At 46.2% G+C, this 18,522-nt stretch overlaps 1 protein-coding gene across 1 annotated transcript in view; it reads right to left on the bottom strand.

Annotated features, from left to right (window-relative positions):
- The window catches only part of LOC125428885 (zinc finger protein 271-like), a 1,035,007-nt gene that overhangs the window by 250,986 nt on the left and 765,499 nt on the right, over window positions 1-18,522 (bottom strand). The window lies entirely within an intron of this gene.

Here is an 18,522-nt window from a genome sequence, read left to right as displayed (position 1 = left end):
ACACATACACACACACACACACAAATCGAAACCACCCCACAAAGTGCTGTAATGATTTTTTTAAAAACCGAGACTGACCAAATGGTCAAAAAGAAGCAAGAAAGGTTTAAAGCTGCAGCAAGAACTTTTTATCAGGATAGATGTGCAGGATGGGAAAAATGAAGTTGGGAAAGGGAATAAGTTTTAGGGTGCAGAGGAAAGGCCTTGAGGCAACAGTTGTGGTTTCTTGAACACAGACCTGACCTGGTTGTGGACTTCATTGTATTAGAGCAGAACAAGTTTCAAAGCAGACCAGAAGGGAAAAATAAATATGTAGCCGCTTTCCGTTTGAAAATGTTTCTTATGCCAGGGCATTCCCTGAATAGATTCGATCTCTGCAAAATGCACAGACAGCTTGGCAAAATGGTTAGATGTCCCCTCCCACCCCCGCCTTCTTTGTTTTTACTATGGCAAAAGGATACTATTCATGATTGTACACTGAGCTGTGACTTAAATGGCCCAAATATGAACAAGCAAGAGAGAAACAGATCAGCTTTGAAGACAACGTCTTCTAGGGAGATGTTTCAGCTCAGACCGAGTAGGAATCAAGGTCAAATCGGGCTCAAAACACAAGGACAGTCTGAATGTTGCTTTTCTATTGGAGGAAGAGCTGTCTAATGGAGGAAGAGCCGGATAGTTTCACATAGCACATGGAGACTCCTCTGCTGAAACCTCTACCACCCCAGGTTGAAACACAGGGACCGTGGACACAGCGTTGAAACACAAAAGACACAGCCTCTTGAGGCCCGGCATTCCTGTGACACAGTCCCTCATCTAGCCAAGAGGGCAACATGGGACCATGCTTGAAGATACAGACGGCCTGCAAGAAGGACCTAAGCGGGGAAGCCCAATGTTGGCTCGGCCAAGGAGGAATGATCTCAGCGGCATCTGCAAACAGACGGGCTGGCTGAGGGCAGGCGGAGAAGGGTCTCATTCATGCATATTTTGTGACCTGTCTCTTTGGCTTTCCATTTTAAATTATCTAAAATCCCCATAGCATCTTACATAGAGCAGTGGTTAAGAGACCAAAGCTGTGGTTTGAAGGCCTGTGTGATCGAAGTTTAGATTTATACCCTGCTTGTAAAGAGTCCCAAAGCGGCTTACATACTCCTTCCCCTTGTGAAGTAGGTGGGGCTTGGGAGAGTTTTGAGAGAACTGTGACTAGTTCCAGGCCAGCCGGCAGGCTTCGTGAGGAGAAGTGTGGAAACAAATCCAGCTCACCAGATAAAATTATGCTGCTGATGCAGAGGAGTGGGGAATCAAATCCAGTTCTCCAGATTAGAGTCCACTGCTCTTAACCACTACACCATGCTGCGAGATCTCACGGCTGCTGTACGTTCACCAGGTTTCGCCTTTTAGTATCACTGAGGAAGAGCACGAGAGGTGCTTTAGATGTATCAAAATGTCCCCTTAATCCAAAATGTTTTGCTAGAATTGACGCTGGGGTTGAGACCAGGGCAGGATTGATTCAGAGGCTGAGGCAGGGGTAAGGTGTAGCCCCTCACCTGAAAACTGTCTCCCTCTCTTCTTTCTCTTCTATGTTTAGTGGCTACCTGGCTGTCATACCTAGAGGGGACAATTGTAGTTTCCGGCATACAAATCATTCCTTGAGGGTGCATGTGGAGGGTGTGAACCCAGATTAATACAGTGGAACCTCGGTTTTCGTTGGTAATCCGTCCGAAAAGAATTGAAAACCGAAACGATGAAAACCGAGGCAAACTTTTCCAGAGGAATCAATGTAAATCCAATTAATCCGTTCTAGGCACTCCAAAACGTGTGATTGGTGTTTGGAATATGCTTCCACAGGAGGTGGTGATGGCCACTAACCAGGATAGCTTTAAAAAGGGCTTGGACAAATTTATGGAGGAGAAGTCGATCTATGGCTACCAATCTTGATCCTCCTTGATCTGAGATTGCAAATGCCTTAGCAGACCAGGTGCTCAGGAGCAGCAGCAGCAGCAGCAGAGGGCCATTGCTTTCACATCCTGCACGCGAGCTCCCAAAGGCACCTGGTGAGCCACTGCGAGTAGCAGAGTGCTGGACTAGATGGACTCTGGTCTGATCCAGCAGGCCAGTTCTTATGTTCTTAAAAAACATACCAAAAACACATTTTTGGTGAATAAACATAGTGTTTAATGCTGAAAACAGTAACAAACAACAACACTAGGACCAGCTTCAGAGCCAGTGGACCAATGTCGCACCAGAAAGCTGTCCAAAGAGGTCTGTTTCTGACGCCTCTTTAAGATTTGTCTGAAATGGGACAAGACATTGTCGTTAAACAAGTTGCAGACACGGCCTGCAACAGCTTTGTCCGGGTGACTTTTCTCCACAAATGCCTGCAACCTTACTGCAAATCGATAAAAACCGAGGCAAATCGATGAAAACCGAGGCAAATTTTTCACTGAAAAAAACGATGAAAACCGAAACCGATGAAAACCGAAGGCAATGAAAACCGAGGTTTCACTGTATTTTGGCCTGATTAAAATACCATTGTATGCTGGGGAAGGGCTGTGCATGAAGAAAGTTCCTGGTTCAGTCCTCAGCATCTCCAGTTAAAAGAATCTCAGATGAATTTCTTGACCTGAGGCTCACTGCCCAGTCAGAGTAGAAAATAAAATGCATGAAAGTGTTACTGGGTATAAATGAGTCATGGTTATCTGAGTAGCAAATATATACAGTCAAAACACAGTCTAAAAATCTAAGACCAGGCAAGCCTGGAAAACATGGACTGTGTATACAGACGCAAGGCAAATGAACTTATTGGTGGCGAACCTTTGGCACTCCAGATGTTATGGACTACAATTCCCATCAATGGTGACCCATGCTGGCGGGGAGCTGGTGATTATCAGTCCACGCCTCTGGAGACAATTACTCCCTAAATATAATACAAAATGTACCAAATTGTAAAGACAATTGAGAAGACATAAACCAATCGTAGAGATATATTGTGTATATATGGTAACGATGTACAACATATATATGTACAACATATAAAACATATATGCAAGCTTTTCTGCCATTTGGACATTGATGATACGTGGCTATTTCAATTATTGGAACAACAAATGGATGCTACAGGTCTAATACCTTATGTACAGTGATTAAGAGTTTTGTTAATAATTTCTACCCCACTACGTTTCATAAGGTGCTTAAGTACCTGCATTGTTTTATATGTTTTTTATATATTTATTTGAACAACATCCAGTTGCACATTAGATTCCTTATATACACAGTATACCTCTACAGGTGGTTTATGTCTTATCAATTGTCTTCTATTAATACATTATATATAATAAGTTCATTGCCTTGCAGTGAGTGAATCCTGCTGGCGGCACTCCAGATGTTATGGACTACAATTCCCATCAGCCAATTGGCCATGCTGGCAGGGGCTGATGGAAATTGTAGTCCATAACATCTGGAGTGCCAAAGGCTCGCCACCACGGGTACAGTCCATGTTTTCCAGGATTGGCTGGCCTTAGATTTTTAGACTATAAATAAGTCATAAACATGGAGCAAAGGGTGCAAGTCGAAACAGAAATAAAACACAGTGCTTTGATAAACACTATGAGGGGAAGGCAGAGCCCACTCTCTGCTTCAAATGCCTCTCCTCACACAGTGATGTACTGCATTTACACATGCCCCCGGGGTCATTGTAGTATCTGAACCCAGCCTTCATACAGCCTGTTCCTAAGAACAGGGTGGATCCGAGTATCTTCCACAATACCCCCTTAATATGGAGGAAGTCTCCTTAGATTGGAAGACAGCTTCAAACTTGAGGCAAAAGGAAAGGTGGAGTATGTATATTTGAATAAATGAATACATTTTGCTCAGTGGAGTGGTAGAGTAGGAGTAGGATCCACCCCAATCATATCTATTTTGCTAGTTCTCAGCATTACTGTCGGACTCCTGGCTCGAAATAGGTGGAGTTAGCTGTCCGCAGACAGGAGAGACCTGCACATTTCTTCTAGTGAGATATGATTTTCAGCCCTTCGGTTCTGGAATCTAGCGAGAAATCTTTGATGAAGACCTGTCTGTGTATACTTTGTGTCTTAAAAATAAAATAAAATCTGTACTGAAAAAAGAGACAATGACGGATTTTGGTCCTTGAATAACAAAGCAAATGAATATTTTGTTTGGGGTGCTGTGTGGTTTCCAGGCTGTATGGCCGTGTTCTAGCAGCATTCTCTCCTGACGTTTTGCCTGCATCTGTGGCTGACATCTTCAGAGGATCTAATGGTAGGAATGGAAAGCAAGTGGAGTATATATACTGTGAGGTCAAAAGGTGAGGCCATCTGAATAGACTAGCCTGGCATGTGAGTCACAGAGAAGTCTGTAGCATGGGAGTAACAATGAAGATAGCAAGGTCAGTAGGTGAATGCATCTGAATAGAAGTATCCTGGTCTTTGTTCCCTTTGATTGCTATAGTCTATAGTTGTCCTGTGTTTTTGTGGAGCTGATTAGTCACTGTCTTGATTCTAGAATTTTTCAACACTGGCAGCCAAATTCTGTTCATTTTCATGGTTTCTTCCTTCCTGTTGAAATTGTCCATGTGCTTGTGAATATTTTGTTTATTTGGTCGAACTGATTTTGTTTCAGGCTGCTGTGGGTTTTGTAGGCTGTGTGGCCGTTGACTGGTGGTTTGAGCTCCTGCCTTTTCACCTGCATCTTTGGCGGGCATCTTCAGCGGCATGCCACAATAAGATGTGTTGGAGAGAACACACCTTACTGTGACGTGCCTCAGAAGATGCCAGCTGCAGATAGGAGCAAACCAGTAAGATGAAACCACCAAACCATGGCCACACAGCCCAGAAAATCCTCAACAGCTAGTTGATCCTGGCCGTGAAAGCCTTTGATAATGAAGGGCAACAGGTATATTTGGTATGTATAATCCTGTCAAGCAAAGTAACGGGCGGAAATGTGGATTGTGCGGCACGTCAAATTAGAATACTTATTCTCTCAAAAGACCAGCCATTTTACCTCAGAAGTTCATTAAAACATGAGCAGAACTTTACTTAACCTGAGAGAGGTATTTACATTATGCACGCCTAATGGTTTGTTACAGTATGGTTGTGTTACAATATCTTTTAGTCTAGTCAGAGCACATTTCTATATCATTTGGTTTACAACAGTATACACAGCACAGAGCACATCTTTTCTCTTAGTTAGTCAGGCAGTCTCCTAGGGCGATTCCGCACATGAGTAAAATAGGTTCGATCCAGTTCCCTGAGAAGGGTACTGACCTAGGTCGAAGCCATTGTTGTTCCCCATTGCAACCCGCTTGATCCCAGCTCGGACGGCAGAATCATCCTGTGCCTCTTCGCTGCTCCGTTCCGATTGGCTACTGTTCTACGGCCATGTTCCGTCCTATCCCTTAATAATATCGCGTTATAAAAAAACTGCCACAGGAATGGAGAGGGACAAAGGTGGCGTTTTTTGAGATTGGCCAGCAATGCACGCAAGCAGATGCCCGAAACACTCCGCTGTGATTGGCTGAATGGGGGACTCCTGGCACCAGAGCGATTCCTTGCGACTTTTACTGGGAATCGCAGCTGAGTTCGAGCGTGGTTCCCTGAAAAAGTAGTAGTTCCCAACTGGAGTCGGAAATTTGACCGTTACACGGGGCGAAGCTGGTACAAAACCACGTAGATCCCAGTGGTTGTCTCACCGCGCGAGCACTTTGCGGGTCGAACGAAGCCTCGAACTTATAGGAGTGCGATAATGCAAGCGTAGGAGATCGTAACCCCTAGTGTGTGAGGGAACAGAACACACCAACGGATTTTAACTGTCACCTTTAGAATGTTCGTGCAGCTTCCCAGAATTCCATGTTGCTCTTGCTGCTGCTGCATGCAAAGCAAGGCTGGAAATTCCAACAGATAATACATTAAAATTCAACAGAAAATGGGCAGAATTAATACAGGACAAAACTTGCTTTGAAAGAAGCCTGCTGGAAAACAAAAAAGTTCCTTAACTCAGCTCTGGGTTGGGAAACACCTGGAGATTTTGGGGGAGGAGCCTAGGGAGGGCCAGGGGTAAGGAGGGAGAGACTTTAGCAGAGTGCAATGCCACAAAACCCACCCTCCGAAGCAGCCATTTTTCCCCCCAGGTGAACTGAACTCTGCAGTTTGGAGATCAACTGTGATTGTGGAGGAACTCCAGGTCCCACCTGGAGGTTGGCAACTCCACTCACAGTTTTGATTTCTTTCTCAGTACCTGATCTTGGCAGGCGCACCATGAGGCAAGGGAGCAACGGTCTCCAAAAGCTGCGTCTGTATTGCTCAAACTTCAGGAACCGAACAACCTTCTTATTTGCAGGGCTGTGTATGTGCTCTGGTAGAGCCTCCTGGACAGCGACTGTTGGCTATTTTTCCTTGAGGGGCTTCAGAGTGGAAAACTGGGGAGGGGGAGAGAGGTTAGTTGCCCCTTTCCTCCAGCACCACAACCCCAATTCAGATCACGCCCTCCCCTCCAGCATTTGTAAATAGATGCTGGGTAACAGAGTCTACTTGACCCTTGTCAGCGTGACCCTGTAGCTTGAACTCCCTGGAATTCCTTTTTCCCAACACCGTGACCACAACCCTCAGATAATGAAGCCAGCTCTGTGAACATCATGGTACTCCTCTGCTGCCAAAACAAGCCTAAGATCCCCTCTTCTGAGCCACGGCTGACGCCATGACCTCTTCCTTTTCGAACTTTCCTGATCTCTTATTTATACAAAGGCCAGTCAAGAGTGCAATAGTCTCATCTAATCAAATAACACTGCAATTCCCGCCAACAATTACATTCCACTTCACAATGAACCTCTGGTAGGTGAAGTAGCTCAAAGGCACATTTGGGGCATTAGGTTGCCGGTTAAAACATTCCTGGTCTAATTTGTATGTCAAAAATGTAGTCACTGACAATGTCAAAAAGTCATTACAAGGTTATTTTTGATGGATTTTATCCACGAATTCAATGGCAGCAAGGCATATATTATGAAAATTTATGACAATTTTATTACTTCTATCAGTGGTGCCGAACCTATGGCGCGGGTGTCAGAAGTGGCACTCAGAGCCCTCTCTGTGGGCACACGCAGAGTCACCCCCCACACATCTAGGCTGGCTTGGGATGCTGGGCTCGATTATTAGCTTTAAACCTAAGACCTAGTTTTGGGGAAGCAATGTAGGTAACCCTGTAAAGCGCGGTTAAACCCCACTGATTTTCATGCGAAGAACTAAAGCGTGATCCTTTACCTGGGAGTAAGCTCAGTTGCTGGCAATGGGGTTTGCTTCTGAGTAAACCCTCCAAGGATCATGATTCACCTGTTGGAAGAGTTGCACAGTTGCTTCAAAGCAAAGCCACCGACTACCACCAAGCTTACTCCCGAGTAACACACACCTCGGAGCCAACTGTTTTTTCTAAACTAAAACCTCAGTATTCAGGTTAAATTGCTGTGTTGGGTTGCAATTTGGGCACTCAGTCTCAAAAAGGTTTGCTATCACTGACTTATATTGTATGATGCTGTTTTATGATGTAAATTTTTCATTGTAGCAAGCTGTTGTGGGTTTTGCCAGGCTGTGTGGCCATGGTCTGGTAGTTTTTGCTCCTAATGTTTTGCACAAAAACTACCAGTTACGGCCACACACCACGGAAAACCCACAAGGCCCATTGATTCTGGCCGTGAAAGCCACTGAAAATACGTCTTTGTTGTAAGCTGTTGTGAGCCTGCTTGGGGAAGGGCAGCCTAGAAGACAAATGATTAAACAAACAAACAAACAAACAAACAAACAAACAAACAAACAAACAAACAAACAAACAAACAAACAAACAAACAAACAAACAAACAAACAGGAAAATCATATTATCACAAGGAAGCATGTGCTTCAACTGGTTTTTAAAAAGGGTTGGACAAGGTCACTGAAGGGCAAGCTTATCTGCAGGTGACAGCTGTTGTGGTTAATGTAACCTCCTTATTCAGATTCATAGGGCCGCCATCTCTGGTTTGGGAAATTCCTGGAGATATGGGGCGTGGGGAAAGTAGGGTTTGGGGAGGGGAGATACTTCAGTGGGTTGTAAAGCCATGGAGTCCACCCTCCAAAACAGCTGCTTGGTCCAGGGAAACTGATTTTTGTAACCTGCTGGGCTCATTCCGCACATGCAGAATAATGCACTTTCAAACTGCTTTCAGTGCTCTTTGAAGCTGTGCGGAATAGCAAAATCCACTTGCAAACAGTTGTGAAAGTGGTTTGAAAACGCATTATTTTGCGTGTGCGGAAGGGGCCCTGGAGATCAGTTGTAGTTCTGGAAAATCTCCAGCCACCAGCTCCCAGCCAACCAGGATGTCTGACTATCGGTTGCTATGGGAATAGCAAGAGGGGAGGACTGTTTCCTTCCGGCTCTCCTTGTGGATTCCCCAGAAGCATCTGATTAGCCATGGCGAGAAAGGCTAGGTCAGTGACGGCGAACCTTTTCGAGACCGAGTGCCCAAATTGCAACCCAAAACCCACTTATTTATTGCAAAGTGCCAATGCTGCAATTTAACCTGAATAACCCTCTCGAGCAGGGGCCAGCCTGCTGTAGCTTCCAGCAAGTCCCACATGCGCCACTCTGTGCCTCTCTAGCATCTCTGCCACCTCTGCCCCCCCCCTCCCCGGGCAGCAGCCACCTGCAGCACAGGCACCAGGCCCACCAGCCGAGTCCTCCCTGCTCACTGAGGTGCATGCACATCAAGTCCAGGAACTCAGGCCAGCCTAGATGTGTGTATGAGGGGGCAATTTCCCCCCCCCACATGACAAACTCTGTGCGCGCATGCCCACAGAGAGGGCTCTGAGTGCCACCTCTGGCACCCGTGCCATAGGTTCGCCACCACTGGGCTAGGTGAACTATTGACCATCTGTTTTCTGTGTGTTTTAAACTGCTCCCATTGCATTTCTTTTAAATTTGGTCAATGATGTAAAAGAAATACATGAATAAAATTAAATAACAATCCAGCTGGGCTCCTTCTTAAATTCTCCATATTGCGTAGCAACAATCCAGCTGGGCTCCTTCTTAAATTCTCCATATTGCATAGCAATGCAGGAGCAGTAGGGTGGGGGTAGGTGGAGGAGGAGGATTAAGTCTTGGCCTCTGACACCCAGTGCTGATAAACACTTCCAACAAATAAACCCCTATGGCCCACCCATTCAAATTAAGTCCCAAGGACTTTGCAGAAAATTATTTTAAGCAAGAAGTAGTTAAATGGGTGCACTACAAAACATGGCCACAAGATGGCAGCAGGAAGCCAGTTTCAAACGAACTGGGTCTGGTGGCTTATCAATTACCACACAGAGGTCGGTCCACAGTGGGCAGGTCTACCCATGCTTTTCAATGGGCTGTAGATCCATCTTCCAAGCAGCAAAGATTCTCGTATTTGCGTCTACGGAGATAGCGCATCAAAAATAAAAATTAAAAACAGGAGAACTATATATTGCCGGAATCAGGAGGACCAGCTGAGTCCAACTATATACCTTTCAGGCTGAAAAGGCACCCAGGATTGGAGTCTGCAGAGCAAACGTCCTGAGGCAACTTTCAGCAAATGGCGGCAGGGAGAATTCCTTCAGCTGCACACAAAATGTCAGGCACAAGCAAAGGGTGAAGCAGAGAGCAAACAGAGAGCAAAAAGGTTGGTTGGGAGAAAGCATCTTTTCTTGTCTGACGCCTTTGCCGTCTGGAAAACAGACCAGAAGCCCCACCAGCAGTGGTGTAGGAGGTTAAGAGCTCTTGTATCTAATCTGGAGGAACCGGGTCTGATTCCCAGCTCTGCCGCCTGAGCTGTGGAGGCTTATCTGGGGAATTCAGATTAGCCTGGGCACTCCCACACACGCCAGCTGGGTGACCTTGGACTAGTCACAGTTCTTCTGAGCTCTCTCAGCCCCACCTACCTCACAGGGTGCTTGTTGTGAGGGGGGAAGGGCAAGGAGATTGTAAGCCCCTTTGAGTCTCCTGCAGGAGAGAAAGGGAGGATATAAATCCAACTCTTCTTCTTCTTCTTCTTCTTCTTCTTCTTCTTCTTCTTCTTCTTCTTCTTCTTCTTCTTCTTCTTCTTCTTCTTCTTCTTCTTCTTCTTCTTCCAGATGTCTCATCTCTTTTCAGACATGTTATTTTGAGTGTGTGGAATGAAAAGAAGCAGTCGCCTCTTTTTAAGATGCCCCACAGACTTGTGTGTGTGTGTGTGTGTGTGTGTGTGTGTGTGCTGTGCAGAACAGACACTTGTCCCTAAAAATCCAGAATCAGCGTCCTGACATATTTGAGTCCTGGGCATGGTAGTGACTGATGACATCTTGCCTTAGATGTCTTTACAAGAGTTATAGATCAGGAATGGTTAAAGCTCCCTGCCCCAAGGCTTTGGGGCCGTTTACAACTTGGAGAGGGGGGGACTTGCCCCTTCTCATCACTTGCAATGGATTCAGAACCTGCAGAGAGATATTGTTCCCTCTCACACCCCCCACCCCCCCTGCACTGGCCTCCAGGATAAAACCCTAGATTTCTCCCCCTTATCCATGGCAAGGTTGACCCTGGTGGGAAACGAGATGTTGGACCAAATGAGTTGGTGGGCTCATCAGATGACACACCAAGCTATTTTGTACTGAATCAGTCCATCAGAGAACTGGGGGTCGAAACTGCAACCTTCTGTATGCTAAGCAGATGCTCTGTTACTGTGCCACAGCTCCTGCATTATGGCTGTTCCTATGAAATGGAACTTCCATAGATACAGGCAGTATACCTCTAAGTACCAGTACTGGGGGTGCAGCTATGGGGGAGCATGCAGGAGGGTGCTTGTGTAACCTCTAACTGTGGGTTCTGTGGGGCAGAACTTGGAAGGAGTTGCAAAGAACTAAATTTTAAAACAAAATGGTTTACTTCCTTAACAAATAACACTTTTAACATTAACATTTAACATTAACTATTTACAGTCCTTCTAGGTTGCATTTCAAGTCCTTATCTTGACAATCTACTGATAAATGCCAAGTCCAATTCTTCCTGCTGGTGGTTGGCTTATGAAGACTTCCGAGGCTTGGTGAATGGGATCCAAGATGATGAAGGTCCCCAAACGAACTCCCATCAATTACATACATAGCAAGCCCTGAAACAATAAACTCTAACATTTACAAATATAGCAAAAATAAACAACTCCCTTCCCACTAGTTCCCAACAATCTTTGCAGTTACCTTAAACAAGGTGTTAAGAGCTTATAAAGGATTAAATCAAGGTCCCAGCCTGGTAGCCTTGCTTCCTCCAACTTCACCAGTTTTTGCAGCCTTCTGCTGCTTTGAGTCTCCACCCCTTTTCTGGGTCAACCCATTCTGAACAGAGGGGTTACACTTGCACCTATGTTCTCCTCAGGGCTTCCTTGAGGCATCTGTTTGGCCTCTGTGGGAAACAAGATGCCAGGTTTGATCTAGCATGACTCCTCTGACATTGTAACGTATGCAGGTGACTAGTCACCGCATGCTTGGCAGGCATGGCACATGCGGGCTCTGCCCTGTTTATAGACATCCAGGCCCAATGGATGTGTGAATCTTTTTCCAGGGTCCTTTGGATGCAAGAGGCAAGTAGGGGAGAGAGAGAGCACTGGTTTTTCTGAGTCCCGCAATCTTGCTTGTATGTTTTTCAGTAATGTGTTTTTTTTACCCTGATCCTGGACCCACAAAAGACAAGAAAACACACTGGCTGGAGCCGAGAGTCCACTTAGCGCACAAATCAAGAACAGCACTGCGTTTTTCATAAACAAGCTTTTATCTCAATAACAGGCTAATTGATGTGGACCTCGCAGGCTTATAGTGCGACACTAACAAACGCAAACAGACTGACTGTTTTTGGAAAGCAGTTTTCTTCACATTGTTTGGAAAGGGGATGACACACAACCTTTGGAACACATTCCTTGATTTCAAGCAGCTCAGGGGTGGCCAAAGAAAGAGATTATCCTGTCTCATGATCACAAGCACCCTGTGAGGTAGGCAACTGTAATCCTGCCCTCCGCCACCCCTATAATGTTTACCTATGGGCAGTGGTGGGATCCAACAATTTTAGTAACAGGTTCCCATGGTGGTGGGATTCAAACTGTGGCGTAGCGCCAATGGGGCTGGGCGGGGCACGATGGGGGCGTGGCCGGGCATTCCGAGGGCGGGGCATTCCTGGGCGGGGCTGTGGCAAGGACGCAGCCACTGCGCCGGTCCTTGGGCAGGAAACGAATGCACAAAGGCGCAGGCTGCCACGCACGCTGGTGCACCTCCTGCTAGACTGCTTCAAGTTCTGCACGCTACTGCTGAGAGGAGGGGCGTAACTAAGGCAAAAATCACGTGGCAAAATCACCAATTAGTAACCCCCTCTCGGCACACACAAATAATTAGTAACCTACTCTCGGGAACCTGTGAGAACCTGCTGGATCTCACCTCTGCCTGTGGGGGCTGGTCACCTGCATACATTGTTTACCTCACAAGCACCCTGTGAGGTAAACAACTGTAATCCTGCCCTCCGCCACCCCTATCTTTGCAGGTCTATCACGCAGGGCAAAAGCTGTCAGCTTAATTTTTGCCTGGCATACCCATGTCAAAATTACAGAAGCTGCGTCAGGATACTCTTGTGTCTTCAGATCCAAACTGTATTCTTTAATGTTGAACACCAACTTGATAGCAATAGGAAAATGCAGAATTGGATATATGAGAACTGTATTTATTCTTATTCTATTGATATCCAGTTTTCAATCTTCTCGGGCCTTTTCTGCTAACGTCATAGGGAGAGGAATCTCTCCTCCCTATGACTTCAGTGTAGCAGCTCCCTTCATGGAAAGCTTGGGGCTGGCTGGGGCCTCAGTCTCTCCACAGCTATTCAGCCCGCCATGTTCTCCAGCTTCTCCAGCTCTGGGCGTCTCCTGAGGGAATTCTCTGCTGCAGATACCTGGACTTCAGTTTTGACCTCACTTTTTGAAGTCCTTCTATGTGGCCCCTTCTGCACGGCTAATAAACATGGATGTAGGATGCTAAATAACGCAATTGGGGGGGGGGGTGGACTTCAAACCGATCCTGTTCCCCAAATGAGTCTGCCACGTGATGTTATTTCCTCCAAACTGTTTTTTAAATTGCTAAACAAGAGGAAGAAGAGTTTGGATTTATATCCCCCCTTTCTCTCCTGCAGGAGACTCAAAGGGGCTTACAATCTCCTTGCTCTACCCCCCTCACAACAAACACCCTGTGAGGTAGGTAGAGCTGAGAGAGCTCCGAGAAGCTGTGACTAGCCCAAGGTCACCCAGCTGGCGTGTGCGGGAGTGTACAGGCTAATCTGAATTCCCCAGATAAGCCTCCACAGCTCAGGCGGCAGAGCTGGGAATCAAACCCGGTTCCTCCAGATTAGATACACGAGCTCTTAACCTCCTACGCCACTGCTGCTCCTTTTCAAAAATCCAAGATTGCAGCTGCTCACAAGCGAACCCCCAGGCAGGAGGCACTTAATTTGCCTCCCTTTTCCTTTTTAAAACACTTTTTGTGGCTTGCATCTGCATAGCTATGCAGGTACAGCTGGTCGTATCCTGGGACATCAGCATGGCTGTGTGTATGTGTGTGTGTGTGGGGGTTCATTTGTGCATGCCTGCGTAGCTACACATGTGTGGGAAGTATTTTTTTTAAATTGGACACGTCTCTGTGTGAAGGCGCAACAGCAATCTAGATTGTTTCCGTGGGCTGCAGTCGCTGCCTGTGTGGATGCATGTGAACACACAAAAAAGGAAAAACAGGTTCCTATATTACAGTTGAGAAAAGCGGGATATAAATCCAAATTCTTCCTCTTCTTCTTCCTATAACACATAAAGACCTTAAATTTATTCTACTACATGTACTTTTCTGCTTACAATTTTATATATATATGAAAATTCCTGACAAGCCACTATAGGAACACGACTGGTTCAGACTCTAGGACTGTGTCATTGGCAATTGCAGACTTACTTGGTATGGGTTCTAAATGCTGCTGACCTCAGCATGTCCCAAGAAGGGGGTTTGAAAAGAAAAATAACACTGGGAGTTTCTTAGGGGTTCTATGTACTGGATAATTCTACCATTTGGCAGTCACAGACATTGGGTACTTGTCAGGGGTGGGATCCAGCAGGTTCTCACAGGTTCCCGAGAGTAGGTTACTAATTATTTGTGTGTGCCGAGAGGGGGTTACTAATTGGTGATTTTGCCACGTGATTTTTGCCTTAGTTTTGCCCCTCCTCCGCTCCTCAGCAGTAGCGTGCAGAACTTGAAGCAGTCTAACAGGAGGTGCACCGGCGTGCGTGACAGCCTTCGCCTGCGTGCATTCGTTTCCCGCCCAAGGACCGGCGCAGCGGCTGCATCCTTGCCACAGCCCCGCCCAGCAATGCCCCGCCCCCAGAATGCCTGGCCACGCCCCCGTCGTGCCCCGCCCAGCCCCATTGGCGCTATGCCACTGTTTGAATCCCACCACCATGGGAACCTGTTACTAAAATTTTTGGATCCCACCACTGGTACTTGTGAACGCCTTTTAATTAAAAAAAACCCCGATTACCTTTATTTGTAGTTCACCTTTCTTGCTGTGACTCAAGGCAGATTACAAGATACAAAACTGTGCAGTTAGACTGCATTAAACCAACCAGTTAACAATGCAACAGGACTAGGATTACAGAATTAGAGAGCAATGCAGACTAAGGCAAGGTAGGCTTTCAGTCAGGGGCCCCAACCTTTTTGGTGGTGAATCTGTTTTTAAAAACCTACAGAGCCAGTCAAATCTCCAGTGGCCAATCAGAAGGACCCTGAGCAAAAACCCCACTTTGTCCAGCCTGCTTTCTAAATATGGTGGGCAGCACAACAAGTTTTAGTAGGCCCCATGGTGCCCCCATGCCCCTGGCCACCATGTTGGTGATGCCACCTCTAAGCAATACAGAAGGTGGATTACAAAGTAAAGACAATCCAGTAAAAGCAGGATAATAGTCGTATAATGCTTGCAACAATCACAGCAGTGATTCCATGATAAAGGTGCCTTCCTGGACTGTTCATTCCACTACAGTTCTAATCTTGTTTCCTTTTGAACATACTGTTAATGATCAATTGACTCAGCCTTATCCTAAATTGGATTCTTATTCCAGCTAGCTCCATAGTTGTCTGTTCTGAAAAGCAGCCGTTCTGCAAGGTGTCGGGGAAGATAAAACCCCTTTTAAACCCTCTGGCCCTTTTCAGGAGCAGCAGTGGCGTAGGAGGCTAAGAGCTCATGTACTTAATCGGGAGGAACCGGGTTTGATTCCCAGCTCTGCCGCCTGAGCTGTGGAGGCTTATCTGCGGGATTCAGATCAGCCTGTGCACTCCCACACATGCCAGCTGGGTGACCTTGGGCGAGTCACAGCTTCTCTGAGCTCTCTCAGCCCCACCTACCTCACAGGGTGTTTGTTGTGAGGGGGGAAGGGCAAGGAGATTGTCAGCCCCTTTGAGTCTCCTGCAGGAGAGAAAGGGGGGATATAAATCCAAACTCTTCTTCTTCTTCTTCACTGGGAAAGCTGAGAAGTGAACCTGAGATCTTTTTAATGGAAAGCCAGAACTTCATTGCAGAAATCTGCCTTGATCTGTTGAACCATCAGCCCAGGGTGGTCTGTATTCTTTTGCCACCTGCCACCTAGGCAGAGGGGTTCAACACTGAAGTTTTCTGCAGGAAATGTTCTGTGCCTTTCCTGTGAACATGAGTGCAGAATCTTCAGCATGCTACCTTTCACTTCAAACACCTTCATGGTCGAATCCCCACTTGAAATTTGCACGCAGATCCAAACCTTTTCTTTGTGAAACCGTGTCCTCTTCATCGGAGTTTCTCCCTCCCCACCGCAGCGAGCACACAGCAGACACACCCGGTTGCAGAACTCTTAGCAATCCCCACTACCAGGTGAGCTTGCTTCACCGGTCTCCCCTGATTGGCCAGTGTGCCTTGATGGGGCAGGACCTTTTCCCACTGCGGAAATGTACATTGTAGAAGAACGATTAAAAAAACAGTGTGTAAAAGTTTAACGTTTAACTGTGCAAACAGTTAATCATTACCTGTGTAAACCATTAACGATTCAAAGTTACACGTTTGATTGTTTAATGTTCGTGTCCCCTTCTGCTGGCCGATCGCAAAAGTGAAAACGAAACCAAGGAAAGGCTGCGCGCGCATCACAGCGCTGATTGGTTGCCCGAATTCTGCATCACACTCCAGGGCAGGAAACGAGTCCCTCCCCTCAGATCAGTCCTGAACCATGTTAATGGGGTCTATGCCACTTGCAACCAGGTCCTGCCGGAACGCGGATTAACGGGGAGAACGAGCGCCAGAAACGGAATCTGCCACGCAAGCAATGGGGAGGTCGTCCCTCAAACCTGGTTAGTTTGTGTTCTGAAACCTGGCTAAGGTGCTAGTGGGGATTCGACCCATGTTTCTGCTCCTTGTGACTGTGAAAGGTAGTCAGGTAGTGGTGCCTAATGGAAATTGACTGAGGTTATATTCCCCGTGCCCCAGACTAGGATTGCCAACTCAAGTTTGGGAAATTCAGGAGATTCGGGGGGTGCAATCTGGGAGGGTGGAATTTGGGGGTGAGGAAGGGGCTAAGCAAGGATTTGATTCCATACTGTCTGCCCTCTGAGGATTCCAGGGAAAGTGATCTCCACGGTTTGGGGATTCGTTGTAATTTCGAGAGAACTGAAGGTCTCACTTGGAAATCTGCAACGCTAGCTGTGACAGACAGAAATTCCACTGACACAGCTTCTTCTCCCCTACAGTAGAGACTGTGGTGATGTGATGGGTGAAACTGCAGTCATTTGCAGCCCAACCCACCTTGCAGAGTGGCTGTGAAGATGAAATGAGGTAGCCACCACATCTGTCATTCCTTGTTTCCGTTAGACGACTAGGAGGAATAATAAGATAAATAAATTAGGTTTCATCATTTGCCTGTGTTCTCCTTTTTTAAAATTCCCAGTTCTCGTTCACTTCCTTCTTTCCTTTTCCTCCTCTGAACATTCAGACAATATACAAAAACAGGAATCCTGAGAGGACAGATGACATGGATCAGCTAAACTGTTCATAATCGTGGCTTATTCAGCACTACCCTTTGGTTCCTTTGACATTCAGGAGACGCAGGGTGAGTCAATGTAACCCCTATGTTCAGAATGGGTTGACCCAAAAAGGGGGTGGAGACTCAAAGCAGCAGAAGGCTGCAAAAACTGGTGAAGTTGGAGGAAGCAAGGCTTCCACAGAACCCACAGTTAGAAATTACAAATTGGCGCCCAACGTGGGGCAGAACTTGGAAGGAGTTGCAAAGAACTAAATTTTAAAACAAAATGGTTTACTTCCTTAACAAATAACATTAACAATTTACAGTCCTTCTAGGTTGCATTTCAAGTCCTTATCTTGACAATCTACTGATAAATGCCAAGTCCAATTCTTCCTCCTGGTGGTTGGCTTATGAAGACTTCCGAGGCTTGGTGAATGGGATCCAAGATGATGAAGGTCCCCAAACGAACTCCCATCAATTACATACATAGCAAGCCCTGAAACAATAAATTCTAACATTTACAAATATAGCAAAAATAAACAACTCCCTTCCCACTAGTTCCCAACAATCTTTGCAGTTACCTTAAACAAGGTGTTAAGAGCTTATAAAGGATTATAAAGGATTAAATCAAGGTCCCAGCCTGGTAGCCTTGCTTCCTCCAACTTCACCAGTTTTTGCAGCCTTCTGCTGCTTTGAGTCTCCACCCCCTTTCTGGGTCAACCCATTCTGAACAGAGGGGTTACATCTAGAGCCTGGAACCTCAAGGGAAGTAACTTATAGCCTTGTGAGAAATGTGTGGTTAGGCTTTGAAGGAAACAGAGGAAAGCAGTCCTTCTGGTCATATAGGAAACCTGAGGCCTCCTCAAGGGCCAAGCCAGGTACAAAGACAAGGAGCTTGGCCTTGCTTGAATATCTGGCTTGCTGCTTTCTACATTTCCGTTCCCAGATCTTCCCTTGGTGACACAGAATTTACTTCAGGCTTGATTCCAAGAAAGGCCACCCGGAGATGTCTTCAATCCAGCCATGATGGTCTTCGTGCTAAATATAGTTTTCGTGCAAATTAATTGTTCCCTTTTTAAATGAAAACCTGAATTTTGAAAACATTTAAAGCAACTAGGAGAAAAGAAATAACGCTCTGGAACAAATTAAAATGTCAGAGCAGAGGGACAGCAACAATAACAAATACAAATCCAGCAGTGTTTTGGGAAAACTCCTGAGAAGAGTTTGATCACCTGTCAGCAAAAGGAAACTGAAAACATCTCTTAGCGGTAGTTGATGACAGGTTACGTGAAAACAGACTGGTTTAGTTCTGTCCTTTTGACAGGTAGGAGTCATCTGGTGAAGCTATGCAGGGCCTAGAGCTAAACAGCTGGTTAAGTGTAATGATAGAACTGATGTTAACGGGACTGCTGCAGCGGCCACTTCAAAAGCTGGCAATCCAGTTTGGCAAATTT

Source organism: Sphaerodactylus townsendi, linkage group LG03 (genome assembly GCF_021028975.2).
Source record: "Sphaerodactylus townsendi isolate TG3544 linkage group LG03, MPM_Stown_v2.3, whole genome shotgun sequence".
Classification (NCBI taxonomy): Eukaryota; Metazoa; Chordata; class Lepidosauria; order Squamata; family Sphaerodactylidae; genus Sphaerodactylus; species Sphaerodactylus townsendi.
Note: the sequence above shows the minus strand (reverse complement) of the source record. Positions and strands in the feature narration are given on the sequence as shown.